At 47.8% G+C, this 10,769-nt stretch overlaps 1 protein-coding gene across 1 annotated transcript in view; it reads left to right on the top strand.

Annotated features, from left to right (window-relative positions):
- Window positions 1-1,285: 1,285 nt before the first annotated feature.
- The window catches only part of STK38L (serine/threonine kinase 38 like), a 36,221-nt gene continuing 26,737 nt past the window's right edge, over window positions 1,286-10,769 (top strand). The window contains exon 1 of the mRNA XM_044281447.1: window positions 1,286-1,435. The gene's annotated coding sequence lies outside the window, so the exon portion shown is untranslated. The remainder of the gene's footprint in view (window positions 1,436-10,769) is intronic.

The following is a 10,769-nucleotide window of genomic DNA, read 5'->3' as shown; positions in this document are numbered from 1 at the left end:
TGCTGTTGGGGCAGTAGATTGTGCCGCACTGTGGTATTTGGTTCTGCTGGGGCAGTATATTGTGCTGCACTGTGGTATTTGGTGCTGTTGGGGCAGTATATTGTGCTGCACTGTGGTATTTGGTTCTGCCGGGGCAGTATATTGTGCTGCACTGTGGTATTTGGTGCTGTTGGGGCAGTATATTGTGCTGCACTGTGGTATTTGGTTCTGCTGGGGCAGTATATTGTGCTGCACTGTGGTATTTGGTTCTGCTGGGGCAGTATATTGTGCTGCACTGTGGTATTTGGTTCTTCTGGGGCAGTATATTGTGCTACACTATGGTATTTTGTGCTGCACTGTGGTATTTGGTTCTGCCAGGGCAGTATATTGTGCTGCACTGTGGTATTTGGTGCTGTTGGGGCAGTATATTGTGCAGCACTGTGGTATTTGGTTCTTCTGGGGCAGTATATTGTGCTACACTATGGTATTTTGTGCTACACTGTGGTATTTGGTTCTGCCAGGGCAGTATATTGTGCTGCACTGTGGTATTTGGTGCTGCAGTATATTGTGCTGCACTGTGGTATTTGGTGCTGCAGTATATTGTGCTGCACTGTGAGCACCGAACCATATAGTGGCAATGCTTGGTATCAGCCCCTTTCACTTCAGGAGGGGAGCATTATATATACTGAGGGTACTGCAGGGGTTGGGCTGTAAAAAAAAAAAAAGCCAATGAAATTCATCTGTTATTAGCGGACATTAAAAAAGAATGCAAAAAATATATAAAAAAAATCGATGGATGCACATACTGACACAAAGTGGCCTTCAAAATTACCTCAGACCCCAATTTTCCCCTTTAACTGTAAGTGATAATAACCTTGTATGCACATTATAGAATCCTACTGGTAATATCCTGGAAGTGTGAGGCAGTATGGAATACGTCGTTAGTCACAAGGAAAGTTGATGTCTCTTATAGAGTTGTACATCTTCTGAAAACGCCCTAGCCTACAGTAGGTGAAAGTGCACCTGAAAATTTTAAATTCCATACGATATTGCGTCATTTCCGCTCAATAATAATAATAAAAATAATAATACCTAAGAACTGTCCCCATTCATGCGACCATTTTTCTGACGACTAGTTTTGCGTTTCAACGACATTAGTCTTCTACATAATGGATCCCGTAGGAAGCTGTGATGTTGCTGTTTGTCCTCTAGTTTGCGAGAGTAAATCACAGAACGTGGACGGGGCGTGTCTGGGAGCTCAAGCTGCGGGTGTGACAGGGGGCGGGTATACCGGGACAGGTGCTCAGATCTCGCGAGAACTGGCTGCTGGAGCTGCGGGAGGATGAGGTTGTAGTCAGTCCGGGATCTGGTTGCCGGTGTGAGGAGACGTCAGGCCGGGTCAGTGGGCATTGTGGCGACAGGGCAGAGAAGAGCTGCAGTCACCTATACTAGCAGTGTAAGTATATGTCCTTATACACCCCCATGAGGAATACACGATACTGCTATATCCAGCATTGTACTTTCACGTCTCAACGTTTTCAAGCTCTCTGCTTGCTGTCAGTGATTAGGAACATGCTTTTTTTTTTTTACATCCAGAGGTTGAAACCTAATACTTTTCATAGCTGAAGATTTCTAATAATTGTATCCAGTGGAGACAATAGAGGTAAACACATGGGCAGCACTTTGTTACAGTGTATCAGTCTGGAGTCCAGCCTATGGCTGGATGGGTAAATAATGTCCCCTTTCACTCCCAGCAGGCAGAGGTCTTGACAATGGTGAGGAAGCGAAATTATATTATATTAGAGAGTTGGAGGGGATGCTGGGAGTTGTGGTATCACTGCTTACTGCAGTGTACTGGTTCTTGTGATGTCACCTTGTTTACACTGTGACATTGTTTCCCTCCCATCATGCAGTGTACATAGCAGTGCTGTCCGGAATCACCTGTGTGGGAGTACATTTATACTGTCATCTATCCATATGTTATATGGCTGGCCGTCTGGCATCTATCTATATGTTATATGGCTGGCCGTCTGGCATCTATCTATATGTTATATGGCTGGCCGTCTGGCATCTATCTATATGTTATATGGCTGGCCGTCTGGCATCTATCTATATGTTATATGGCTGGCCGTCTGGCATCTATCTATATGTTATATGGCTGGCCGTCTGGCATCTATCTATATGTTATATGGCTGGCTGGCATCTATCTATATGTTATATGGCTGGCCGTCTGGCATCTATCTATATGTTATATGGCTGGCCGTCTGGCATCTATCTATATGTTATATGGCTGGCCGTCTGGCATCTATCTATATGTTATATGGCTGGCCGTCTGGCATCTATCTATATGTTATATGGCTGGCCGTCTGGCATCTATCTATATGTTATATGGCTGGCCTGGCATCTATCTATATGTTATATGGCTGGCCGTCTGGCATCTATCTATATGTTATATGGCTGGCCGTCTGGCATCTATCTATATGTTATATGGCTGGCCGTCTGGCATCTATCTATATGTTATATGGCCTGGCCGTCTGGCATCTATCTATATGTTATATGGCTGCGTCTGCATCTATCTATATGTTATATGGCTGGCTGTCTGGCTGGCATCTATCATATGTTATATGGCTGGCCGTCTGGCATCTATCCATATGTGTATAGGCTGGCCGTCTGGCATCTATCCATATGTTGTATATGGCTGGCCGTCTGGCATCTATCCATATGTTGTATGTGGCTGGCCGTCTGGCATCTAGCTATATGTTGTATGTGGCTGGCCGTCTGGCATCTAGCTATATGTTGTATGTGGCTGGCCGTCTGGCATCTATCTATATGTTGTATGTCTCTGGCTGTCTGGCATCTATCTCTGTTGTATGTCTCTGGCCGTCTGGCATCTATCTCTGTTGTATGTCTCTGGCCGGCTGGCATCTATCTCTGTTGTATGTCTCTGGCCGGCTGGCATCTATCTCTGTTGTATGTCTCTGGCCGGCTGGCATCTATCTCTGTTGTATGTCTCTGGCCGGCTGGCATCTATCTCTGTTGTATGTCTCTGGCCGGCTGGCATCTATCTCTGTCTCTGTCTTATGTCTCTGGCCGGTGGGGGTCAGTCCCGTGGAGCCTCTGTGCTGCGTGTCACCTCGCTGTATGTGTAGGACTAATAGCACTAATTACAGGACTGCCTCCGTTAGCGCTCATGACGCAGAGCTCGGTGACATTTCAGGCCTTTGCTCCGGAGACATATATATCGGTTTTCTCTTCTCTGTAATCCGATCAGAAGCCACGAGAAGATTCCCGCACCGCATCCTCCGTGGTTTTACAGATTCTCACGACTTCATGTCATGTTACTTACAATTGTTGTTTTCCAAAAACTGTAACTCCCAGCATGCCCTGACAGCTGCGGGCTGAGTATGCTAGGAGTTGTAGTTTTGCTGAGACCTCGGCATTGCAGGGTCTGCCTGGTGATGCGTCTTATTCCTTAGAGAAAGCGTCCATTAAGGTGACGTCGGCCTCAAAACTGAAAACATTTCCAAACCTCGCGGCTGATAACGGATGATTGTGCGCGGTACATTCACGTGGGTCAGTGAGGCGCAGTCCTTCTGCATTGTGATCTTCCGCCAGTTTCTAAGGATACCTTGTGCTGCAGATCCTGATTCCTTACCATTTTCAAGATCTCCATTAGGGCTGCAGTAAACGATTATTTCAGTAATCAAGTATTCTATCGATTAATTGTAAAAAATAATCGAGTAATCTAATAAGAAAAAATGAATTAATAGACTGTTTTCCTTTATAAAAACTTATCAGACCCCCTGCCAGCAATCCCCAACACCCTTCGTTCCCCCTGTGCGATCAGCCCACGTGAATCAGCCCCCCCCCCACCCCAGTGCCATAAGCTCAGTTCCATCAGTGCCTTCAGCTCTCCCCCACCCCAATGCCTTCATCTCCACTCTGCCAGTGCCATCAGCCATCCATTGCCATGTCCCCCACTCCCCCCGTGCCACCAGATTGGTCCCCCCAAAAATTTGCATGCTGTCTGTGAGTGGCGCCATTCATAATTTCTTTTCAGTGGCTGAAAATGTGTACAGGCATAAATTCTTACAGATGTGGGTTTGTTGCAATTGCATGTGTGTCATGTCATGTAGTATTGTGATGTCCCCTGCAGAAGGAGCTGGGTTTATTTAAATTAGCATGCAAATGAGCATTTCTTAAGGTTTTTGGGGCATTCCAGATAGAATGGCGGTGATGCATAAAACGTCCAATCTTTGTGAATAGTGTCACAATCGGTGCCAACTTAGGAGGCTCATGTGCCGTAACCCCTTTGTGTTAGTGGTTGTATGGGATTCCAGCCCATGGACCCCCCCCCCCTCCCCGAAACTAATAACACTCTATAACATGTGATTTAGGCCTCATGCACACGACCGTTGTGTGCATCCGTGGCCGTTGTGCCGTTTTCCGTTTTTTTTTCACGGACCCATTGACTTTCAATGGGTCCGTGGAAAAATCGGAAAATGCACCGTTTGGCAGCCGCATCCGTGAGCCGTGTTTCCTGGCCGTGAAAAAAATATGACCTGTCCTATTTTTTTCACGGCCAACGGTTCACGGGCCCATTCAAGTCAATGGGTCCGTGAAAGAACACGGATGCACACAAGATTGGCATCCGTGTCCGTGATCCGTGGCCGTAGGTTTTAGTTTCATACAGACGGATCCGAAGATCCGTCTGCATAAAAGCTTTTTCAGAGCTGAGTTTTCACTTCGTGAAAACTCAGATCCGACAGTATATTCTAACACAGAGGCGTTCCCATGGTGATGGGACGCTTCTAGTTAGAATACACTACAAACTGTGTACAAGACTGCCCCCTGCTGCCTGGCAGCACCCGATCTCTTACAGGGGGATATGATAGTACAATTAACCCCATCAGGTGCGGCACCTGAAGGGGTTAATTGTACTATCATATCCCCCTGTAAGAGATCAGGGCTGCCAGGCAGCAGGGGGCAGACCCCCCCCCCTCCCCAGTTTGAATATCATTGTGCGGCCCCCCCCTCCCCTGTTGTTAACTCGTTGGTGGCCAGTGTGCGCACCCCCCTCCCTCCCTCCCTCTATTGTTTTAATACATTGGGGCCAGTGTGCGCGCGCCCCCCCAACCCCCCCCCCTCCCTCTATTGTTTTAATACATTGGGGCCAGTGTGCGCACCCCCCCAACCCCCCCCCCCCCCCCCCCTCCCTCCCTCTATTGTAATAATAGCATTGGGGCCAGTGTGCGCACACCCCCCCCCCCCCCCCCCCCCCGATCATCGGTGGCAGCGGAGTAGAAGATTTTCATACTTACCTGGCTGCTGGCTGCTGCGATGTCTGCGTCCGGCCGGGAGCTCCTCCTACTGGTAAGTGACAGCAATGCGCCGCACAGACCTGTCACTTACCAGTAGGAGGAGCTCCCGGCCGGACACAGAGATCGCAGCAGCCAGCAGCCAGGTAAGTATGAATCTTCTACTCCGCTGGCACCGATGATCGGGGGGGGGGGGCACACTGGCCCCAATGCTATTATTACAATAGAGGGAGGGAGGGGGGGGGGGGTTGGGGGGGCGCGCACACTGGCCCCAATGCTATTATTACAATAGAGGGAGGGAGGGGGGTGCGCACACTGGCCACCAACGAGTTAACAACAGGGGAGGGGGGGCCCACTGGCCACCAATGAGTTAAAAACAGGGGGCAGTCATGTACACAGTTTTTTTGTATATTCTAACCTGAAGCGTCTCCATCACCATGGGAACGCCTCTGTGTTAGAATATACTGTCGGAAATGAGTTTCACGATGTAGCTCATATCCGACAGTATATTCTAACATAGAGGCGTTCCCATGGTGATGGGGACGCTACAAGTTAAAATATACCATCGGATTGGAGAAAACTCCAATCCGATGGTATAACAGAACTCCAGACTTTACATTGAAAGTCAATGGGGACGGATCCGTTTGAAATGGCACCATATTGTGTCAACATCAAACGGATCCGTCCCCATTGACTTGCATTGTAATTCAGGACGGATCCGTTTGGCTCCGCACGGCCAGGCGGACACCAAAATGACTTTTTTTTCATGTCCGTGGATCCTCCAAAAATCAAGGAAGACCCACGGACGGAAAAACGGTCACGGATCACGGACCCACGGACCCCGTTTTTGCGGGCCGTGAAAAAAAAACTGTCGTGTGCATGAGGCCTTACAGGTACCCTTTAAGTGCTGCCAGTCTGCAGCCGATGAAAGTAAATTTCCTCAGCATGTACCTGTAGGGGGTCTTACCCCATTGGCCGTTTGAGGTATGATAATTTTTTTTGGGGTGGGATGTTTAGTGTATTAGTACCTGGCTGGAGGCGGCTTCTCCCTTTGCGGCAGCAATCTGCTGTGATCACTGGGGGAAGCTGCAGCCAGTCATAGGTTTCCTCTGCAGTGGCCACTACTGGTGAAATGTGGTAATACATGCTGGCCATTCAAACGATGGGGCAGTGAGTGGTTCTCTGCGCTGGCTAACGTGCCCATACACCTTCAAAAGCTATCTCTTCTCTGACTCCCCCATACACAGCGCCTCGGACTCCTCTTATCTACCAGGAGAATAAAGGATTGGGCGCGAAATGCAGCATCATCTTGGGAGAGATACATATTGTCGGAGGCTCATTTTTCATTGGGTGCCATGTAAAGCTGCAGTTGTGCGTTCTTCCCAGCAGAAGGATTCCCGGATTCGCACAGGTCGTCACTGTTTACACTGAGGGATGGCATACAGTGATGGTGACTCCTTTCTTCCTCACGTGTGAGGCACGAGGCTCCAACATGCCTCACCCTGAGCAGGACACGTACCTGCATAATTATCCATCTTATCTGCCTGTTTAATTGCAGTGACTCGAGGAGATGTCATTCTTGGGAAGTCGGGGGAGCAGGCGCTGAGTGGTAACCATTGCTTTCCGCTCACCCTGATCCGTTCTTTGTAAGGTTGCCGTCACGCTGTCTGTTTTTAGAGCTTTTACTTTTTTTATGGCATTTTTGCGATGTGCGGTACACATCTGTTATATCCTTCTCTATTAGGATTTTTCTACAAAAGTAAAAAAATATTAGTACAACCTATTTAACCAACAACCAGTTGGTAAGATGTATGTCATCATATAGAAACCCAAAAAGTAATCCAAACGGAACACCCATACATATACAAAATATTAAATTTTATTAAATAATTACATACAAATAATAAGACCATGAAAGACAATAAATCTAAGAAATGTAAAGCAGCACTACAGGTGATGTTGCAAGCGGCAGCTCACATGCTGACCGGCATGGTATAAGATCCCAGAAGCAAAAATAAACTAGGCACCTAGTCAATGCCTAAAGAGAAAATGTCTATGCACCAATTATGCCCTAAAAATGTGTCTGATGTTCCAAAAGAGCCCTGTATAACAAGCCTCCACATAAGGTCCCTGCAGGGACAGGCAGCAATAAACTAGAGGAAAAAACAGACAATACCTGGGCTATGGTGCAAAGCAGGGATCCAACCTTCGGTCAGCTGTGAGCCCACCCCGACGTATGTTTCGCTCCGCTTTCTCAAGGGGCGTATCTATAAATGGTGGCATGCACGCAGCTGGTATCCATATTTAGTGGATCCGTCTCTTGCATATCACAAAAACCGATACAGTCGTCTGCATGCGCCCTAAGGCTCTGTGTCCCTGTGAGACCTGGAATCTACTATATTACCCTGACAGCGTTATGTCGGTGTAATTCAGTAGATTCCAGGACTGTGATGGTTACACAGAATTGTAAATCATTCACCTGAGATGAGCCCTGTACGTGACTCATCTCAGGGACAGGACTCATCTCAGGTTAATTTGCATATGTATCAAATCAGTTTTTTTACACAATAAAAGCACACAGAGCTATCGGAACGGAGTATTGCGGAAGTGCTAGCGGCCATCTAGCAACCCATGTCCTCAGCGCTATACACAAAATCCAGGTGACAGGTTCCCTTTAATGCCTTCACCCAACCAACCGAGTGTCTGAGAAAGTCGGGGGGCTGCCCTTTTGTGAATTGTACGTGTTGTCACACAGATTTCTCGGATGTAACTGAAGGTTGAGAATTTGACAGAAGTGGATCCATCTAACTTGCTTTCTAGACTTCTTTAGGAATTGACCATGTCATGTGTAGACAGGATACCTACAGGACAATGAGGTGCCATTCCCATTGAAACCTGTCAAATTAAATTCCTCTCCTCTAGGTACATGAAAAGTGGAGGTTACAATGGGGTTAACGGTTCCGCAGGTTTTTTCTGTTGTAAACCTAGTTCCTCCTGCGCAGCTCAAGAAGCGGCCTCTTTTCTTTCCTCATTACACATGCACGTTCTCGGGCATTGCATCAGTTGTGGATTTGGAGAGGGTCACGGTAAGCAGCCTCGCCTGCTACACTGTAACCTCACTCCTCAGCACTACCCACCATTAGTACATAGGACCCCAGCAAAACGTACTGCCTTCTGTGGGGCCTCATCATGGAGAAACGCGCCATATAGTTGTGTTGGCAGCCCCCGTACCTCCCCTAAAATCTCCATCAAGACCATGGGTGAAGGGAGAGGTGGGTCATTTATATTTAGGACTGCAGAAGGTCCAGAGGTCCTTCTGGGGACCATTCTATATATAAATGGTGTTCATTGCCATGATGGAAACTCTTTAAGGGGATCACCGGTTTGTAATAAATCAAGCATAATTATTGTCTACTAAGTTTAATAACTTTCTTATTTCCTTTGTATTTCCATTCCGCGCCTTGTTCACAATCTCTGCTTGCTGTCAGCAAGGGCTCGTGCAAACGACCGTAGCCTGTTTTGCGGTCCGCACAACCTTAGCATTTTGCTGAACGTCCAGGCCATAATAGAACAGTCCTGTCCTTGTCCGTAATCAGCATAAGAGTAGGACATGTTCGATATTTTAGCGGATACAATGGAACGGATATACGGATGCGGATAGCACACGGTATGCTGTCCACATCTTTTGCAGCCCCATTGAAGTGAATGTGTCCTTATCCGACCCGCAAAAAATGCGGATCAGCATGCGGACGATAAAATACGTTTGAGCATGACCCCTAAGGCTAGGGTTACATGATGAATTTGACCACACAGCAGCAAATTTTGGGTCACTTTTTGGCTCCGTTCAGTTGCGTTACGGGTGGAGCTACACTGCGACCTTAGGCCTTATGATGTGTGTGACAATCAGTAGCCATGTTTCCCTCCCTTAAAGGGAACATTGTTTATAGCCAGAGGATGTAGAAGCCTACTGATGTACTGTCAGTCTACACGGACTACCCTTGTACCAAACCCTAGGCCAGTGGTGGCGAACCTTTTAGAGGCCGAGTGCCCAAACTGCAACCCAAAACCCACTTATTTATTGCAAAGTGCCAACACGGCAATTTAACCTGAATACCAATATGGCATATCTTCTATGTACTAGCCTGCCTACATTCACTGCCTGCGCTGTTGAATGGAAAAGTCTAAGGCATATTGGTACACAATAGACTTTTTCCAGGGGCGGGTGCCCACAGAGAGGCCTCTGAGTACTGCCTCTGGTACCTGTGCCATAGGTTTGCCACCACTGTGAGATGTAAGGTCTGTACAGGTTTCCAGCCTCTGCATCTATGTTTTATTCACAGAAAGCAAGCAGTGAATAGTAAGGAATTCAAATGCAAGTTATAGGGCATCAGTATCCCATCAGTGGGCGTTTGATTTCCGGCATTCCTGCAGAACAGTACTGAGCAGTACCAAAAACAGCCACTACACAGTTTACGGCGCTGTGCTTGGTATGCTGTGACGAGTCGGCAGCCCCTATTGGCGCACCCCGACCTCCTCACAGCCTACCAAGAACAGCGCCGTACACTGTGTAGTGGTTGTGACTAATGATCATGACATCACTGGCCTAGGAAGAGGCACAGCGATCGCCAGAGGACTGAAATCTCATCAAACAGCTGATCAGACGGGATTCGGACCCCCGCTCACCTGATATTGATGATCTGTCCTGATTGTACTCCCGAAAACCCCTTTGATCACTTTACCACAGGATAGGTGATAAATGTATGATTGCTGGAAGCAAGACTCCTGGGAGCCCTAGCGATCACGAGAACGCGAGTTCCCTCTGGGTAGGTGATAAATGTTGTTTGCGTGCCAACCCCTTTAAGGGGATAGGATGGAGTTCACACAGTGGACGCATTGTTCGTTCTGTGTTGACTCCGCTCATTGACACAGCCGCCCCCAGTCTGTACACGCAGCTGTTGTCGCACAGGTCACTCCTTGCACCCTCCTGTTACTTTATGGCTCTCGCTACCTTTTTTTTTCTTTCCTCCCTCTGGACGTTGTTAATCGGGTGACGACATTTTCCTCCCGTAATCACCTGATTATTGACAGCAGTCCGTGAAACTGAATCTGCAGTCCTTCCTCTTCTGTCCCCGCAGTGCGGCGACCACTGCCTCATAGAATTCAATGACAGACGACGTACAGTGAGATTGCCAAACCTGTGGCCCTGCAACTGCTGCAAAACGACAACTCCCAACCGCAGGCTGTCATCATGGCATACTGGGAGTTCAGTTTGGGGAACACCACCTTGCTAGATATTGACCATTTGTCTAAAGGCTGTCAGAGCACGATGAGAGTTTCCGTTTTGCCACAGGTGCAGGATGTCATCCATTTGCATTGAATCTAAAAGCAACTGACAGGGCATGCTGGGAGTTGTAGTTTTGCTATAGCAAGAGAGCCACAGCTTAGGGAACACATCTTATACAGTGCAAGCTT

The sequence above is a fragment of the Bufo gargarizans genome, chromosome 2, assembly GCF_014858855.1.
Source record: "Bufo gargarizans isolate SCDJY-AF-19 chromosome 2, ASM1485885v1, whole genome shotgun sequence".
NCBI classification, from domain to species: domain Eukaryota; kingdom Metazoa; phylum Chordata; class Amphibia; order Anura; family Bufonidae; genus Bufo; species Bufo gargarizans.
This window is presented reverse-complemented; position numbering and strand designations above follow the sequence as displayed.